We start from the raw sequence: 18,997 nt of genomic DNA, 5'->3' as shown, positions 1-18,997 counted from the left end.
CTATAAAAGCACTGGAGTCTCTTAAAGGTTTCTATGACTAGCATCAATTCAGAAATCATGCTTTTGTACACTCATCCCCCACCCCCAGCACAACTGGAACACAGCCCAGCCACTCCTGAAACGAGGCTTTCCAAAGACACAATATACATTTTTGTTTTTCAGAGCATGTTCCCAATTTTCACTTTCAATAGGAATATTTTTAGAGATCATTGAAAGCAAAATGTCTCGAAAATGTCTTCAAAACTTCTCTAAGTTTCTTTCCAAATGTCATGATTTTTGGAAAAGACCACACCAAGTGGTAAAGAGATGGACAAGACTGCAAACACTTCTAAAATCTCTTTGGAGATATTCCATGTACCACATTATATATGAACTGAGAAATGAAACATCTGTGACTAATACAAAATTGAGTCTGTCTTAAATTATAATTAACAGCAATGAGAAAATCTTGCCTGTTCACTTCTTCAGAGAATCAAATCATCTTTTTACCATTAAAAAGCTTGAGTCAATGATCATTATTTGTATAATTGCCCTGCCCAGTGCTTTTCCAAATTGCAGCTCAAGACTCACAACAGAATAAGAACAATGAGGACTCATGCCACAATTGAACAAGACCTTCAAAAATTAGTTTTCAGAGGACTTTAAGCGCTCCATAATACTTAATCTGTAAGACCTCTTTTTGGCCTCATATCAAATATTCATACCATCTTTTTCTTTGCACCAGACACTAAGTTGATAGAACTTAAGCTTCTAGCTTAAGAAAATATATAGTACTAATTTTTCTCCTGACAAAATCTCCAAGAGAATGTAACAAAGGAGAAGGGAATAAATTAAATGTCTTTGGGGACCCATGCTGAGGGCTGTAGGCTGTGCTCGTATAAGAGGAAATAAGTCCTTAGTATATCAGTGCTTCATCACAGACATGGCACCTGATCCCCAAGGCCTCCCCAGCCTTTCCCCACTCCAACAGCACTGACACAGGCCCTTGCCTTTAAATAGTCTAGTCTACACCTGTCTCCCAGTGGTCTTCACACTTTGGGACACATCACTCCTCCTTTCTAACTATCTAATTGCAATGCACTCTTCAAAGCTAGTTCTAGCCTTGCCTTCCATTTGAAGTTTCTTTGACAACTGATAATATTGCTTTCCCCATGAACTCTCTGTCCTCCAAATTCCTATTATAGCCCCACGATCTTGCCTCCTTTAGTGCGTGGGTGTCATACCTCAACTCAACAAAAAGCTACTCAAAGGTAGGGTGCTGTTCTAGTCTTCATTAACAAGAACAGCAATTCCTTGTACCTGGGGAAACAATTTGGAAAACCATAAATTACTTTTCAAATTTCAACCTCCTCATATATTCCTTTCTATTTGAGTTTCACAATATTTTGTGAGGTAAGCCAGGACAGTCTTTTAATAATCATATTGTACAGACTTGAGAAGTTAAAAGTTAGATCTATTTGGTGACAAACCAATGGTACCCTTGTTGAGACTATAAACCAGGTCTAGGGTTCTGTACATTAACAGTAGTTTCAAAGTTTTCATATGAGAATACCATTCAAACATCTAAAAATTCATAGACCCTGAAATAATTGTTGTTGCACTTAATTTATGTCTCCCTTGACTCTGGTGCTTACCTTCCAAATTTTTGGGCCCCTCTGATATCCAGTAAATATGTTTTGTGTCCATGCCTCCACCTACCTCCACTCTTGTGCAGTTCAGTTCAGTTGCTCAGTCGTGTCTGATTCTTTGCAACCCCATGAATCACAGCACGCCAGGCCTCCCTGTCCATCACCAACTCCCAGAGTTCACTCAGACTCACGTCCATCGAGTCAGTGATGCCATCCAGCCATCTCATCCTCTGTCGTCCCCTTCTCCTCCTGCCCCCAATCCCTCCCAGCATCAGAGTCTTTTCCAAAGAGTCAACTCTTCGCATCAGGTGGCCAAAGTATTGGAGTTTCAGCTTTAGCATCATTCCCTCCAAAGAAATCCCAGGGATGATCTCCTTCAGGATGGACTGGTTGGATCTCCTTGCAGTCCAAGGGACTCTCAAGAGTATTCTCCAACACCACAGTTCAAAAGCATCAATTCTTTGGTGCTCAGCTTTCTTCACAGTCCAACTCTCACATCCGTACATGACCACAGGAAAAACCATAGCCTTGACTAGACGAACCTTTGTTGGCAAAGTAATGTCTCTGCTTTTGAATATGCTATCTAGGTTGGTCATAATTTTCCTTCCAAGGAGTAAGCATCTTTTAATTTCATGGCTGCAATCACCATCTGCAGTGATTTTGGAGCCCCCAAAAATAAACTCTGACACTGTTTCCACTGTTTCCCCATCTATTTCCCATAAAGTGATGGGACCAGATGCCATGATCTTCATTCTCTGAATGTTGAGCTTTAAGCCAACTTTTTCACTCTCCACTTTCACTTTCATCAAGAGGCTTTTTAGGTTCACCCAGTTAGTCTCTTGGCTGGCCCTCTTCCACTGACAAATGGGACTCCTTGTAACGTAAATCCTAGTTTCACTTAGAAAAATAATCACCTTCTCCACATCCTCCTACATCTTGGCCTTTCAGACTACCAGAGCTGCTTGTCCCTAGAGAAGGGGGTTTCTGTATTCTCTAGGCATAAGAGCCCATTGCATATTTTGGCAGCAAGCAATGTCCATCTAAACTTCAGAAGGGTGTCTGGCATTCACATGAACAACTGGGTAAGAAGGACCAGTCAGGAAGGTATTGCATGAGCCTAAGCAGTGACGAAGTCCTAAGGCAGTAGGAGTCATGTTTGGAAAGAAAAACAGGGGCTGTGACCAAGGAAGCCCTGAGCAATATACAATAGGGGATACAAAGATGGCATAATATTGCATAAGAAAGATATGATAAATAGAGAAAACAGGAAACTGTTTATTTAGCCAAACAGCATCTCACTTTCTTTTCCATTCAGAAGCTCCTTCAAACCCGACCTCCTATATAAAGTTTCTGCAGACTGTTGAGATGGACACCTTTCAGGTAAGTAGAATGAGGAAAACATACCTCTTTAGTATAATAAATGGGCTTCTTAGAAGTTTTTTTTTTCCAGTTGGTGTTAGGACCAGATGGTAAAGAATCCTTGAATGCTAGTGCTTGAGCTCATTAGTTGCATGCACCATTCAGGAAAGCTGAAAAGAAGAGAATGCATGTGTGCTAAGCCAATTTAGTCATGTCCAACTCTTCAAGACCCTGTGGACTGTAGATTACCAGGCTTATCTATCCATAGGATTCTCCAGGAAAGAATACTGGAATGGGTTGCCATGCCCTCCTCTAGGGGATCTGCACGACCCAGGGACTGAACCCACATCTCCTGAATTGGCAGACAGGTTCTTTACCACCAGTACGACCTGGGAAGCCCCAAAAGAAGAGAATGCGTATACTTAGTCACTCAGTCATGTCCGACTCTGCGGCCCCATGGATTGTAGCCCGCCGGGCTCCTCTGTCCATGGGGATTCTCCAGGCAAGAACACTGGAGTGGGTTGTCATGCCCTCCTCCAGGGGATCTTCCCAACCCAGGGATTGAACCCAGGTCTCCCACATTGCAGGTGTATTCTTTACCATCTGATCCACCAGGGAAGCCCATGAAGAAAAGAATACTAGGAGTCAAATGATCTGCCATCCTTGAACCTCAAGCATGAAATAATGTGTGTATGGTGTTGCTTTGAATACTAGAAGGTGTTATTGTAATGTGACAGTGAATGACATCTCTGAGACACCTGAGATGGACTGAATACAGTCTTATACCAGTCTCTGTGTATGGACTGATTGACTGGCTGATTATTATCCAAATCAGGTTTACCTGATTTCAACTCTTTTTCCATTAGTACTCCTCTATGATATTTATTCTTTCCAATATATCAGATTTAAAATATCAACCCTGTTGCCAAGTATTGAAATATTCATATTAAAATCACTGGCTTAAAGTTTAATTGTATTGATCTGATTTTTACAGGCAGCACTCACAAAAAATATTAACTATGCTATGCTGCAATGCAACATTGACTCAAATTGGCTTTGAACATAAAACCCACCCTGCAATTATGCAATCCGTAAACCCTCAGAAGCAAAGACAAAGCATAATCCATGCTGAATTTCACCTCCTCCCCTACTGATTCCATCTCTCCTTCACTGTCTCTGTAGTGGTCCGTTAAGGAGCCCTTAAGCAGTGAGTGGTGCTCCATTTACTGAGAAACTGAGTAATCATGCGACAGGAAAGCATCATCAACTTCTGACTGTCAGAGGCAGGTAAAAGTAACAGGAAGTATGAAAGCCTGGGAAACAAATAAATACATTTTCTAGTTTTGGTTGGAGGTGTTAACTTAGATGAACTACAAGCAAATCACTTATACTCATCTCAGACTTCATGACCGAAAATTAGGTAATAATCTTACCCAACTCACATCTGTGGAAAGGACAGAAGTAAGTTTGGGAGCCATCCGAGCAGGGTTCAAACCCAGGATTCTCACAAATCACACCATTAGTCATCATTTCCTCTTGAAATTAGGAGAAATAATTTTTAAATCATCAGTGCCATACAAGGATTAAGTGAGATAATGTGGTGAATATATTTTGAACAGAAGATATTCGCTAAGTGTTCTTTTCCTTCCGTCCTATTTTAAAGAACTGTTACGGGAATCCAATTATAGCAGAGATGAATATAATTGAAAAAATTTTAAAGATCGATGCAAGTGTGTATGTGTGTGTCTACCAGTGGTGTCCAACTCTTTGTGACCCCATGGACTGTAGTCTGCCAGGCTCCCCTGTTCATGGGATTTCCCAGGCAAGAATACTGGAATGGGTTGCCATTTCCTTCTCCACTATGCAAGTGTAAAGCATTATTATTATGATTATGATCCTTCAACTCAATTTTCTCATTTCATCCAGACACTGGTGTTCTTTTAAAAAAAATGGTTTGTGGATAAGAGACAAGCTGAGAGGAATAGAGTTAAACAAACTAAAGCAGACAGTAGAATGCTAATGTTTCTTCATTTGTTTCCAGTTCCATGGTATTTGGTAAGTCAGCAAATAAAACCAATCAGTTCCAATTAACTTTCCTGGAAGTGAGTAACCAAAAATAAAAGAGTAAGCTATATATGTATTTTTTTTTTAATCTTCTTGGTGGTGAAAAAGACCTCGAAGTCTGTACAGTGAAAAAAAAAAGAAGTGCAATGACATTACTAACAAAATGTGACTTGCTACCTGAAACAACACATAAGACCCTCTGGTGACTGCGAAAGAGCAACATTCCTGGGTTTCTGTGGGTATTGTTCACAGCTGACTCATACAATCACTAATATCAGGAGCACTCCAAGGAGCGCTGCTGTGTGGTTGCCAAAAAAAAAAAAAAAGTGGATTTCCAAGGGCTGTATCCTAAATTCTGCAGTAATGATACCTCCAAAAATAGCAATAAAAAGCAAGGACTTCAATCTGCTCATGGTGTGAAGCTACCAGACCTTTAGCATGTATGTATCAGAAGCTACCAGAAATAGTCTCAGCAATGCCACAGGTGGAATAACTATCCTTATAAAGATACACATAAAAGGAACACCCAGAATTGGACATGACCCTGGGAGTATAGGGAGAAAGACTGGAAGTCAAGACACTCAGTTTAACTTCAGAAGAGATTTATTTCAAGGCTCAAGTTTCAAGTTTCAACTAGTTCATTTCTTGTTTAAGTAAAAAAAAAAAAAAAAAATGTTACTCTTTCTCCATATGCCTTTAAAAACAGAATTCTTCAGTGCTGTCCCCAGAGAAGCTTAGTTATATAGGAAGGGAGATCTTTTAACTCCTGTAGAACTACATTCTTCATTTAAAACATGGAAGGAGAAGGAACTAATGTGTCTAGCTTTAAAAAGTGTTAAAATACAGGGAACATTGTAAAATGGTCATTTTAACTTAAAATCCTAACATTTTCTTCCACCAGTTTTCCGAATCAATTTCTTCTCTTCACCCACAAATACAGTTGTATTCCATTAAGAGTCCTATGCCTTCAAATCAAAACATATGGAATAGGTCTCCTCTTTAAATACCCTCATTTCTCAAGTAGGAAATACCTCACACTCATTATTGAACCTGAAAATTCCTTGTCTTAATGCCATTGTAAGTCCACTGGATATGGAATTGTTAATGTTATAAATAGGAAAATACTAGCCAAAAGGGAAACAAAATAGCATTGATGAGCTTTGCTCCAATGCTGTACATTAAAATTCTCTTCACTGTAGAGCTTTTTCATCTTTTGAAATTTGAAAAAGGGCTAAGATACATGCTAATTTTTTTTAAGTTCACACCATCTCGCAAAACCATCCAAATCATTTTGGTGTGCAGAGATTTTATTTCTAATCTTTCTCTGCAAAATGCTTTGTTAAATCCTGATGACAACTTTTATGCATAATGCATAAAATAAACTTTGCCAAAATCTAAGTCACTTTCAAAAGCATGTAAACCCCTTTAGAAGCAAAATGACACATTACAGGGCATGTCGTTGCAATACACTGGGAAAACCACACGGCAAGGTTGACAGAAAGCACTGAGCTCTGTATCATTAACTTCCAAATGTCTAATATGTGTAGTTACCTTGGTTTGCCTGCATTCAAAATTGTGTGCTATTTCTTATAAGATTTTTCATATATTGATGCGTCATTTATGTACTACATAAATTCAACTCTTGCCTTCCACACTTCTGGGAATCTTTACACTTTAAAAAGACCAGGTACTTATTTCATATAACTGAGAAAATCTTGTCACTGACCAAAAATAATTTTGAAAATGTTTGTGTGTGTGAATTAGTATTTCTACACATGTATCTTTCATTTGATAAATTAGATAGAGTTAACTCCAGTTCAAATCTTATGGCTGTTTTTGCTTATTTAAAACCATAAAAATAGAGACTGGGAAGGAAAAAGACTTAGCATTCAAAAGTAGGTACTATAAATCCTGTCTTGCAAGAGCCAAATAAAAAAAACAAACAAATAAAAATCAGAATAATAACAGTGTATCACTAGCCAGTGTCACTAAAATGATTTGTTTTACTCCTTTAATCTTTACCGTATCTAAACTGACTATAATAAATGAATAATCGCTCTGAATACAGAGCAGTTAATTGAAAAACTGCACCAAGTATAAAACCAAGAAATCATAACACACAATACAAGGTTTCATCAGTGTTTAAGAACTTGTCTTTGTCAATATTTTTAAGGTTCAGTGTAAATGATATTGTTACTATCATATATAACAGACCCTCCTGAATTATGTTAGATATCCCGTGAATATTAATGGCCTTAAGTTAAAGGACATTTCATCCGCACACATTCAGGTGTGAAATTCTGACAGAGTTTGGTTTCTTCCTCAAAGGAAATGGCGTGATCGAAACTAGCTTTATCTTGAAAGCCAAGTTTCTGAGGGCAACCCCTCTTCAAAAGGCATGTGCCAATTTGACAAAGTGTGGGCATCATCTTGAATGTGGAAGGTGTGGCCTCTAGCTTATGGGCAGGTTGTTTTTCAAAGTTCCCCTCTGGACATTCATTTAGCATTGTGTGTACCAAACAATGCAAATCCTGAGAGGGGGGTGGATATTAGAATGCAGAAACAAAAACTGCATTGTTGATTTCAAACAGTGTTGTCCTGGGAGAGCACACATTTGTGCGGGCATCCCGCAGTAGACAAAGTAAGAATTTGTTGAATGGAAGCAAGGGGACAAAGACAAGTTGTTAATTATTTGGGCCAGTGGAAAATGTCCTTTCTGGAAAATCTTTGAAAACCTATAGCACCTGAATTTGCATGAAAGTAGTATTATGTGAATATTTCTGTATTGAAAATAAAGCATTTCTGGCTCAGTTCAATAATAACAGCTTACAGGAGAGTGATTGAAGTTATCCAATTCTCTTCCCATTGAAAATGACCTACAGTACATACATACGGAGACACACACAGAAAAATCTGTCATGCCATTTTATTGATACTGAAGTAAAAAGGAATTGGGGTGAGGCACTGTGTGAGCGTTTAACGCACACCAAATGATGATATGGTCGGGGAAAATTATCCCTTTTTCTTCACGTTCCTTTTCCAAATTCTCATCTTGTTTTACCCCCTGCTGAGCTCCTATTGACTTCAAAGAGAGGTCCATGGGGGTCCAGAGCAAGATGAGAATTTGGCCCCGCATGCATAATTTCTGTGCTCTCTTATTCATAACATACACAATAAGCACTGGATTTGAAAAGGCTCTAACAGAGGCTGGTAATGGCTCCTGAATCACCACGTATCTTCTTGGTATACTAAATGATATCTTCAATTGTGCCAGTGGAAACACTGAACACTCTGAGGATAAGACCATGCCAAGTCTTTACCATTCTCCTCATCTATCATTATTACTCTAGCTAATAATAACAATATTTATGCTGTATTAGAATCATAATCTCATCACTGAAACTTTTATAAGACCACAGGCATATCTGAATCTTTGTAATAAGGAGGATGTACAGAAAATTCTGAAATCTGCTCCCAGGAAATCTCACCATCCCAAGGTGCAAGAAGACATCATTTGGACCAGCATACAACAAAAATCACATCAAATTCCTGTGAATAATGATGAAGAAATAATGAGATGAAGTCAGTCACTTTTTAGAACACTGGTAGAGAAGATAAGTTAGTCTATTCTGTGATTGCAAATGTCATAGATGACATCCGAAGGAAAAGCTGAGAGATAAAGCTGGGGTGAGGCTGAAGGATGCACCTGAAAATTGCAGCATTGTGTAAAGAATATTATGGGAAGGGGGGAATGTGGGAATGTGTAATCAAGTTACAACCTGATGGAATCTGACCATCTTGGGAAGCAAGACACTATACCATGACATTAGTTTATTATTCACAAATGAAAGCATTTGGTCAACTACAGACAAATGAGGAGCAGGAAAAGATAATCCAGTCTCCCTAGTATATGTTCAGTCCATCATTATTTCATCCTACAAAGTTTTTACCTAAGTGTGTGGTTAATCTAATATTGCCTCTTATTTTTCACTGTCCTGTCCTTAAAGGATAATTTGCATTCTCAAACACTGATGCCTTACTATCTATACTATACTATCAAAGACAGCCAAGAATGTGGATTTGCTGAGCAACTCATTTCCTTACATAATTTTCAGATAATCATTTTGACATTTCTTGGTATCCAGGATCCTCAAAAACAGCTGATATCCCTTCCTACTTAAAGTGCATTTATAACTTCGATGGGCAGCAAAGTGCTCTCCCCTATTTATAGATAAGGCCTGCAACTTACAGAAATTAGTATACAAAAATTAGAGTGATGTCACAAATCCAGAAAGCACTTTATGGTTTGTTTACAAAGAAGTTTAAATATTTTATTTCATTTGTTTCTCAACACTATTGGAGGTCTGTTGAAGGGAAGAAAGAGGAACTTCTAATTACCAGGGCAGCTTGCAACAGACCTCTTTGCTCTGGCAGATAAGGCACTTAGTTAAGAAGTAGACATACTGCTTCTCTTGTTACTGACTTCCCTTTCCTGGATATCTCCCAGTAGCCTTAGCATTCAACCTTTTTCTCAGTTGTCCTTGCCTGGAGAACCCCAGGGATGGGATCCTGGTGGGCTGCCGTCTATGGGGTCGCACAGAGTCAGACACAACTGAAGCGACTTAGCAGCAGCAGCAGTATTGCTATTATCACCAATACATGCAAAAAGGAAAAAATGACAGTAACTCAGAGACGCTATTATAAGTGTTGAGCTAGTAGTGTATACACTCTGCTTTTACTTTTTTGAGATGAACATTGTATCAACATAATGTTATCTGTTGTTCTAGCTCTAGGACTCAATAATGCATGCTTCTGAGGACTAAAGAGGGGAAACCAGGCTTATTTGATATCCACCTGTTTTTCCCTCCTGATTCACTATTTAAAATGAAATTCATGGACAAGAAGTTCTATGGGTCCCCAGCACCTGACTAAGCACTTAGTACAAAGTAGGTAATCAATAAATACCTTTAAAATGAATGAATCAGTCAATGTGTATATTGTGTGCAGAGACACTCTTTTAAAATAATTATTTGATTCATTTGCCTTTAAGACATTACTCTCAACTTGAAGCCAATTTAAAATTTTAGGCTCTGTGATTTCATTTACTGATGGGTCTCACTACTGTAGGCATTTAAGGTGGACCTAAAAAGGAGAATTTCAAACAAAGGCAAAAATTATAACTCAGGCTTCTTCCTAGCTCATGGGGAAAGATGCCTTTCCTTAAAGAGACCTTTTCTCCTGTCTCTCCATGGTTGAGAAATTCGAAACAAAACACAACACACAGGCGAAAATCACATGTAAATGGTTGAAGCACTTGGCATGCAACTGTCTCACATTCTCACAGCCTTAAGTAGTAGAAGATTATCCTTTTAACGAGGATAATTTTATTTTTCACTAGATATCTATCAAAGGAAAGATTACAACATAGCAGCTGGAACGCTGGAACCTACATAATGTATTGCGCATTTTAATCATGTTGGATAAAACACTCTTTCTATGGATATCAATTATACTAATGACTCTTATATAATACTCTCATTGTGCCTACGGGATATGTATTGTCACCTCTCCTTTGTCATAAAAATAGTAGCTCTGGATCCACACTGAAGTGGTTGCTTTCATTTTTATATAATGAATGAGTAACACTGTAAAAAAAGACATTTTATCCCATATTAGTTTAACAGAGTGAAGAGATTTCACATATGACAGTGCTAAATATACTCTTAAGCTGCTAATAAAGCCAAAGCCTGCAGGGAAAAATTCTAATGATGAGCAATGCCAGAAGTTTGTATTTCTGAAACTAAAGCAAAAATGTTCCACTTAGGTACATCCTAAATATCTTAAAAAGGAACAGGGATTTCTAATAATTTCATTTCCAATAAATCTTCCTAGTCAATTTGGAATCATTTTATTTGCAATAAATCTCCTCAGTCAGCCTGAAAGATAAGCACAAATTTTTTTTTTTCCTTTTCCCCGAGTGCAATGTTATGGAGGAAGCTTCTTTTAATGTGTCCTTAAAATTAATAAGGACAACAGAAGGTATGATTCATAGCCAGACTACTACATGCTTCCTATTTGTCAACAGAACAAAAATTTCTGCTAGAATGGTTCAAGATTATTCACCTAAAAATAAATAAATGGCCACGTGACCAAATTTCTCAGGTTGTGTTCTAGAAATGCCTCTGCCGAGAGTCTATCAGTGCTCCCATTCTTTAGAGTACCTGCTAGCAATGCTGGAGTTAAGGCTTTATGAGAATTTCTATTATAAACTTCTAGTTTCCAGGTTTAATAAATCAGTCATAAAAATGTGCTCAAAGCTGAAACTTGGCAAAGCAATTTAAAGACAAGAAAAAACTTCTGCCTGGTCATTTTTAAGTTACACAAGTATAAAAAAGATACGGCTAGGAAGGAGTCTCAGAAGCATTCCCCCTACTAGTGGTTTTGAAGGCATATGATTTCAATTATACAGAAAATTGGTCAAGTGATTGGTCCATAGTGTAGTCAGGATATTTGGGGTGGTTTGAAGGAAAAGGTAAAATAATAAAGTTATTTAAATTCCACCTAGAAGCTTTTAGATGTGCATTTTAAATGTCATAGTCTCTCCGGTTCACCAGAGTTTTTAAAAAAGCACTGGATCATCACTTGCTTCTCTTTTTGTTCAACTAAATAGGGTATCAATCTGAAAAGATCTTGGAAAATTCTCTCCAATTTAAGTACTGACATTTATAAGATATGTATACATTTAATTATTTATGTAGCAAAATGGAATTACCTGCATTAATAGAAGTTTCTGGTTTCTCCAATTTCTCTTTACAAAAATTGCCTCTAAATTTTGTGGGTAACATTTAAATATGTCAATAGATCCATTTCAACACTAAATCTTCAAGTACATATTGAGTGTTTCTTGGACTCTACTCATACAATCAAATAGAATATTTGTTAACTGATTATATCCCCCATTCAAGTTTGATGACCATTGGAACTACTGAAGATTTTGCCACAGCCATCCAAACCTTACTACAAAAACAGGAGGACTAAGGAGAATTTTGTAAGGCAAACATCTTTTTAATTTAAATTTCTTCCCTTTCTCCCAAAATGGAGACATTAATTCCTTGGTAGTTACATATTTAATCTTTGACTGTTAAGGTCAAAGATTTTGAATTCTGAAAGTTCACGCATTTTTTTTCAATTTTGCTCATGTCCGCTGTGAGATCCATATATATAGGAAGAAGGACTTAGCTGGTGAGCGAGCCAAGCCAGCTGCCCCGAATCTCTATCCTAACCCAGTTTTCTTTTCTAATTACTCTCATGTATCCAGTAATAACATGATCATTTCTTGTAAAAAAATATCCCTTAAAATAAAGATTACTGGTATTGAAAGTGACACAGGCTAAAAAGTTGTAATTATTCATACTAAACAGAGCAGTATAGTTTAGTGTATTGGAATTACACTGCCTGGATTCAAATCCCAGATTCATTCATTTTCTATTTGTGTGACTCTGGGCACATTATTTATTCTAAAGCTCAATTTCCTTATTTGAAAAAAAGGTGATGAAAATAATAATAATGCTTCCTCATAAGATTTTTGTGAGAACTGAGTTTCAGCACTTATCAGACTAGTTATCAGTAACCTATTTGTTATAATTATTATTACCATCACCGTCATTGTTAATATAATCATCCTCATTAAGGAGAAATAAAGAGGTGGCCCAAATATCTCCCAAGATTTTACAGTTCCCACAGTCAACGTCAAATAGTTTTTATCCCATCTCCTTTTTTTTATTTCCTTTTGGTTTCTTTATGCTCAGTCTCTGACAACACTTTAAAGTCTAAGTGAAGTGAAGTCACTCAGTCGTGTCCGACTCTTTGCAACCAACAACTGTAGCCTATCAGGCTCCTCCATCTTTGGGATTTTCCAGGCAAGAGCGCTGGAGTGGATTGCCATTTCCTTGTCCAGGGGATCTTCCCGACCCAGGGATCGAACCCGGATCTCCCGCATTGCGGGCAGACGCTTTACCATCTGAGCCACCAGGAAAGCCCTACTTTAAAGTCTAACTTTCAAGCAAAACGAAGCCAAGGGTACCTGTCTACTTACTAGTGAATAGCAAGAATAGTTCACAACTTGGATAAAGATTTAGAAATCATATCTGTCGAATTGGTATTAATATATAACATAAAGTTGGCACAATCACTAATATGAGAGATGAAAAAAATAAAACTATAGAGACTCCAACAGATGAAAATAATAGGTAAGAACTAACAAGGTAGTCAAATTACATTTGGAATATTGGGCTAGTTCTGGGCAAAAGCAGACTAAATTTCATCTAAAATACAATCAGAACGACAAGAGGCCATAAAAGTCCCAATATCTGAGGAAAGATTGAAATATTTGTGACCATTTTTCCCAAATAAAACTGAGGAGTCAAACATACTGTTTTCCAAATATCTGAAAAAGCTATTATTTTAAATAGAGATTGTTTTTATTCTGCATATTTCCGTAAATATTGATCAGGGCCACTGGATATAAACTGGACATGGATTTCAAATTATTAAAAGATTTTTTTCAAACTATTAGATATTTCTCTAAAAAAAAAAAAAGATTACTCTCATGAAGTGCTACATGCACAGTTTTCTCATTTTGATTTTGTATTTTATTTTTATTTCTATTGGGCAATACCAGTGATTCCTACATGCTTTGTATGCTGGCCTTTCTCCTGACCTCTAGGTCCAAATGTCCCCTGGATTTCCAAGCCTCTCAAAGCAGATTCACTGTCTGAATATGCCAACATGCTTCTATTCTGGGCTTCCCTGCTCATTTCTCAGTCACTGAAGATAAAAACTTGAAGGGCTCAAAATTTCTTCTTCATGATGATGATGGTGACTACTTTCTGTTGAATTTTTACTATCTGAAGTCAATGTGCTAAATTTTACATATATTACTATATATAATCTTTACAGTGATTTTTTTTTTAAAGTTTGCATTATTTTTCTCATTTTATAGGGGATCAGATCAGATCAGATCAGTCGCTCAGTCGTGTCCGACTCTTTGCGACCCCATGAATCGCAGCACACCAGGCCTCCCTGTCCATCACCAACTCCCGGAGTTCACTCAGACTCACGTCCATCGAGTCAGTGATGCCATCCAGCCATCTCATCCTCTGTCGTCCCCTTCTCCTCCTGCCCCCAATCCCTCCCAGCACCAGAGTCTTTTCCAATGAGTCAACTCTTTGCATGATGTGGCCAAAGTACTGGAGTCTCAGCTTTAGCATCATTTCTTCCAAAGAAATCCCAGGGCTGATCTCCTTCAGAATGGACTAGTTGGATCTCCTTGCAGTCCAAGGGACTCTGAAGAGTCTTCTCCAACACCACAGTTCAAAAGCATCAATTCTTCGGTGCTCAGCCTTCTTCACAGTCCAACTCTCACATCCATACATGACCACAGGAAAAACCATAGCCTTGACTAGACGAACCTTTGTTGGCAAAGTAATGTCTCTGCTTTTGAATATGCTATCTAGGTTGGTCATAACTTTCCTTCCAAGGAGTAAGCGTCTTTTAATTTCATGGCTGCAGTCACCATCTGCAGTGATTTTGGAGCCCCCAAAAATAAAGTCTGACACTGTTTCCACTGTTTCCCCATCTATTTCCCAGGAAGTGATGGGGCTGGATGCCATGATCTTAGTTTTCTGAATGTTGAGCTTAAAGCCAACTTTTTCACTCTCCACTTTCATCTTCATCAAGAGGCTTTTTAGTTCATCTTCACTTTCTGCCATAAGGGTGGTGTCATCTGCATATCTGAGGTTATTGATATTTCTCCTGGCAATCTTGATTCCAGCTTGTGTTTCTTCCAGCCCAGCGTTTCTCATGATGTACTCTGCATATAAGTTAAATAAACAGGGTGACAATATACAGCCTTAACGTACTCCTTTTCCTATTTGGAACCAGTCTGTTGTTCCATGTCCAGTTTTAACTGTTGCTTCCTGACCTGCATACAAATTTCTCAAGAGGCAGATCAGGTGGTCTGGTATTCCCATCTCTCAGAATTTTCCACAGTTTACTGTGATCCACACAGTCAAAGGCTTTGGCATAGTCAATAAAGCAGAAATAGATGTTTTTCTGGAACTCTCTTGCTTTTTCCATCATCCAGCGGATGTTGGCAATTTGATCTCTGGTTCCTCTGCCTTTTCTAAAACCAGCTTGAACATCTGGAAGTTCACGGTTCACATATTGCTGAAGCCTGGCTTGGATAATTTTAAGTATTACCTTACTAGCGTGTGAGATGAGTGCAATTGTGCGGTAGTTTGAGCATTCTTTGGCATTGCCTTTCTTTGGGATTGGAATGAAAACTGACCTTTTCCAGTCCTGTGGCCACTGCTGAGTTTTCCAAATTTGCTGGCATATTGAGTGCAGCACTTTCACAGCATCATCTTTCAGGACCTGGAACAGCTCAACTAGAAGCTGAGGCTTAATAGGGTAAGCTGAATAGCATGGATTTGTAGTCATGAGTATATGACTCTAAAGTTGATATGATTATTCCCTCCCCTATATAGTCTTTCCAATTATTTATCTGTTCTTCTGTAAAATGTTTCTCCCTGCAGCCTTCTCACTTTTCATCTCTCCGAGAGTGAGGGAACTCTGGCTCTTCACATGGCTGTCTTTTTCTCTCAACCTCCATGCAGCAGTTTGTATGTCATCCTAACTGAGAAGGCCCCCTTTACTCTAACCTCATGGCACCCTAAGCACAGTGTCCATCATTATTAGTTTTCTGTTATATTTACTTATTTATTGCACCAATTCTCTTAAAAAAAGAGAAAATTCCATGGGGGAGAACGTCCTATCTTGTTATTCTCTGAATCTCTAGCACCTAGATTGTACTTAGTCAATATTTGCTGATGGACTGGTTGATAGGATATGGCTTTTACCCCATCCCCTCACGTGCAGTCTTTCCACCACTTGACACGGTTCAAGCCCTTATCGTCTCATTTCAGCAACACTGACAGTCACCCATTTTGCCTCCAGTTTCTTCTCACTTGAAGATACAGATACAGAAAGAATCATGTCCCCTGCTCAGAAATCTTCAGTAGCTAGAAAATAAGACTAAACTTCTTAACATGACACTGAAAATGTGATACTAACACTACATGTGTTGCCTTCTATGTTCCTCACTACCAGTGTTGTTTGAGTAAGCTGTATAATAGTAAGTGGTATAAATTCATGTCCTCTTATCTATTTAATGTTGTTTCATCCCAGAAACCCTTTTTTCCCTCTACTGAAAAAAAAAAAATTCATTCTTTAGGAATTATCTCTTCCACACGTGTTTTTCTGGTTCTATCCTTCAGAGAAAAGTTAAACATTTCCCCCACTCGCATACATTTCCGTTGCACTTTGTCTACTGTCTTTATATTTGTAGAATATATTACAATTCATTATACACTTTTTTTATATTCCCAACTGGATTTAAGATTATAGAAATGACATATAATAAATGCTTAATAAATGACTAAATTTTGAGTAAAGGAGAAAGTGTATTAAATGATATCTAATACCCTTTCATATTTGATATTTTATATATCTTTAATGATTCCATTATTTTAAAAATAAAAAGTATTTTGGCAGCCCCTATCACATTCTTTTACTTTTGATCCATGTCCACTCATTAAAAGCAGTTAATGTTAAAAATAAAATTATAGTGCCAAAAGTGGGGAAGGGATTCATATAAAAAAATTCTTAGGTTGTTTAATGCTGACACTTATTAAGCAACTACATTTTTCATTTAAATTAAAAATCTCCTCATACATCTCTGGTGGAAATTTAAATTGATGAATCTGTTTGGAGGACAAGCTGGCAATATGTATCAGGAGTTTTATAAATGTTTATGGTCTTACATTCAGCATTTGACTTCTAGGAAATCAAAGGAAAAACAGCTAGGAAAAACAAAGGTACAAAATCAATTGTATCATCAATTTACTATTATATTATATATTATTTTATACTAAAATAGCCAGATAAAATTGGAATCAAAAGTTCAATAACAAGAAAATGAAGAATATTTAAATAAATTAGAGTATCTGCATACAATTAGAATACATCTTTGAATAATCAAAGGCACAAAAAACTAATCATAACAACATGAAAAAGTGGCAAAAATTGTTTATCACATAATCCCCAATATATACATATGTATACATATATACACATATATATACACATGAATGCATACATACATACATGCATGTGTGTGTGTTGGTGTCTGTATGTGTGTGGGGAGGAGAGGGGTAATTAATCTATAATCTCCAGGGGATGAGACTATGTATAATTATGATTTTTTTCTTTATTATTTTTTCTTTATTTTTCAGCTCAACAAAAATAGATATTCCTTATGCATAAGATTTTAAAAATTATTTTAAAAGCTTTCACACTCAGTCTGATTGACATTCAGACAATCTAAAGTGCAGTTAATGATCCAGAATCCTCCCAGTCTTGAAGCCTAGTAGGACTACCAGCTAACCACACAATATAAATTCTGCTTCAAACAAACATACACTTCACACAAAAAATCTTCCATGCAGCATAAGTTATAAAATGTCTTATGAAAAATTAACACATTTTAACCAAAGAGCTCAATAAAAAGTAGTGTAAAGAAGGGGGTAATCTAAGAAAGAAAGAGCATACATAATTCTTGGATGAAGTTGATATATGGAAGTGATGAATGGTTAACATAATGTGCCAAGGAGAAAGGGATATGTGTGGGAGAGATGGCCTAATATAATATGTGTACATATTCATGTCTGAGTAAAAAATGCAAAATATATCCCATCTGTTTTCACCCTCTTTTTATTCTCTTTAGTTCCTCAAACAGCTGGTTACCCAGCAGTGGACTTTCTTGGTGATCGCTTGTTAGAGAAGGTTTCCAATATTACTTTAACAAACCAGAGATGGCTAATGGGGCCAATTCAAGGGGACAGACACTGTCACAGCTTATGTACAAATTTCCTTACGTAATGAGTGGTCCTGGGTTATTAATTCGGTCTTTAGTTTATTGCTCCTGCCAGGCACATTTTGTCTGCCTTTAGTATAAATTATTATGGTATCAGGACACTTGCAACAAATTCCTATCTAAAATAAGGTGGCAGAAGGTAAGAGACTTGCACAGATTAATTTCATTGCAGTACAACTTCAAACATGCTATGTGAGCAGTTTGACGCTATTATCATCACCTGAAGTATCTGCAAGACTGAACTATAACAAGTAAAACTTTTCTGAATATTTCTATTTCATTCATATAAATAATGCGTTCTTTCTGACTTACTCAGATGGCCACCATCTCAAGGCACCTAGGATGTTCCTGAGTAATGACTTTAGTGTTCATGGGTCAGTGGAATATTCCTTCCACAGTAATACCCAAAGTTAATCTGCTACAATGGGAAGAATACTATAAGAATAATAAGATCTAGGTTTGGGTTCTACCTCAACTTCTAATCAATTGCATGATCTAGGACATGTTATTTAGCCAACTCACCTTCAAATTCAATACCTAAAAAAACTAAAATGGAGTAGAGCCCTAGAAGTCTACGCTTCCACCCCAGTGGTTCTTAAGCAGGCATGGTTTTGTCCCTCTGTCCATCTACCCAAGGGACATTTGGCAATGTTAGGAGACATTTTTGGTCATTATAATTTGGATGAAAGAGCTACTGACATCTAAGAGGTAGAATCCAAGGCTGCTGCTAAACATCCTACATGCCTAGGACAGCTCCCCAAAACAAAGAATTACCTGACCCAAAATGTCAATAGCACAATATTGAGAAAGCCAGCTCTTATCCTCCAGTTGCATCATTACAGAAGAGAAATTTCAAATGATACATCAGAACTTTAAACATTGACTTTTTTATACTATGAAGCTTGAACATTTATGGTGGGATTCTAGATGGTTGGTGAACTTCATCTTCTAA

At 37.4% G+C, this 18,997-nt stretch overlaps 1 long non-coding RNA gene across 2 annotated transcripts in view; it reads right to left on the bottom strand.

Moving 5' to 3' along the window:
- LOC113889657 overlaps positions 1-18,997 on the bottom strand; it is a 449,340-nt gene that overhangs the window by 98,490 nt on the left and 331,853 nt on the right. The window contains exon 6 of one of the 2 annotated variants that reach the window (XR_003510313.1): positions 3,035-3,157. The exons of the other annotated variant lie outside the window; for it this stretch is intronic. This is a non-coding gene — a long non-coding RNA (uncharacterized LOC113889657). Of the gene's footprint in view, positions 1-3,034; positions 3,158-18,997 lie in introns of those variants that run through there. 2 annotated transcript variants of the gene reach the window in all.

This window comes from Bos indicus x Bos taurus, chromosome 3 (genome assembly GCF_003369695.1).
Source record: "Bos indicus x Bos taurus breed Angus x Brahman F1 hybrid chromosome 3, Bos_hybrid_MaternalHap_v2.0, whole genome shotgun sequence".
Lineage (NCBI taxonomy): Eukaryota > Metazoa > Chordata > Mammalia > Artiodactyla > Bovidae > Bos > Bos indicus x Bos taurus.
This window is presented reverse-complemented; position numbering and strand designations above follow the sequence as displayed.